The sequence below is a fragment of the Camelina sativa genome, chromosome 5, assembly GCF_000633955.1.
Source record: "Camelina sativa cultivar DH55 chromosome 5, Cs, whole genome shotgun sequence".
Taxonomy (NCBI): Eukaryota; Viridiplantae; Streptophyta; class Magnoliopsida; order Brassicales; family Brassicaceae; genus Camelina; species Camelina sativa.
The window spans coordinates 14,762,575-14,764,104 of record NC_025689.1 but is presented as its reverse complement, the minus strand read 5'-3'; positions in this window follow the sequence as shown (position 1 = coordinate 14,764,104).

The window sequence follows — 1,530 nt, the reverse complement described above, 5'->3', positions numbered from 1 at the left end:
ATCCAACAACACTCTCTGACTATCGACCGATAGCTCTCTGCAATGTCTTCTACAAGATAATTTCCAAGTGTTTAGTCCAAAGATTAAAACCACACCTAAATGGAATTGTTCTGAAGCACAAGCTGCTTTCATTCCAGGACGCATAATTCAGGATAATGTCATGATAGCTCATGAATTGATGCACTCACTGAAAGTTCGAAAACGTGTTTCACAGACTTATATAGCAGTAAAGACGGATGTTAGTAAAGCATATGACAGAGTCGAATGGAATTTTTCACAAACAACGCTACAACTGTTTGGTTTTTGTGATCAATGGATAGCTTGTATGTCAGCAATAAAATCGGTTAACAACTCTGTATTGATCAATGGTGTTCCTTATGGCAATATAAGACCACAACGGGGAATTCGTCAGGGTGACCCTCTATCACCATACCCATTTATACTCTGCTCTGATATTTTAAGCCATTTGATAACTTCAAGTGCAAAGGATGGAGATATTAGGGGAATCAAGATAGGAAACAGAGTACCGAGAATCACTCATTTACAATTTGCTGATGAATTCCTATTCTTTTGTCAAGCAAATAGACGCAACTGTCAAGCCCTGAAAGATGCTATCGATATATATGAATACTACTCAGGTCAGCAAATAAACACATCAAAGTCAATCATAACTTTTGGCTCTCGAGTATACGGTGCAACTCAGGATAGATTAAAGGCGATTCTTAACATACCAAATCATAGCGGAGGAGGAAAATATTTAGGTCTCCATGAGCAGTTTGGAAGAAAGAAGAAAGAGATGTTCACTTATATTATAGACCGTGTGAGAAAAAGAACCTTTCATTGGAGTGCAAAAACGCTATCCCCTGCAGGGAAGGAAATAATGATGAAATCAGTTGCAGTTTTGATGCCCGTGTATGCTATGTCGTGTTTTAAACTACCATAGGGGGTCACCTCAGACATTGAAGCTTTAATAATGAATTTCTGGTGGGAACGTAATGCTAACCATCGAGGTATTCCTTGGATATCATGGAACAGACTAAAATACTCAAAAAGAGGGTGGGCTAGGATTCAGAGACCTAGAAAAGTTCAATGGTGCTTTATTGGCTAAACAAGCGTGGAGACTACTAAAATTTCCTAATTCTCTCTTTGCAAGAGTCATGAAAGCACGTTAATACCCAGATGATAAGTTTTTGGATGCAAAAGAACAGAAAAATCAATCTTATGGATGGTCTTCTTTGCTACATGGACTTGACTTGATAAAGAAAGGCTCACGTTTCTTGATTGGAGATGGTAAATCGATTCGACTAGTATTGATAATTTTTTGGAGGGCAAGCCACCTCGACCGATAAGAACAATTGATCCAAACTGCAACCTGACATCATATATTTTAATAAAGAGGACGGGGAATTATCGTACTTGGGATACACAACAACTAGACACCATTGCGAACCCAAAAGATTGCACAGCTATCAAAAAGGTGTATTTATCCCAAGTAGAAACAGAGGACAAGTTAATCTCGAGATATACACT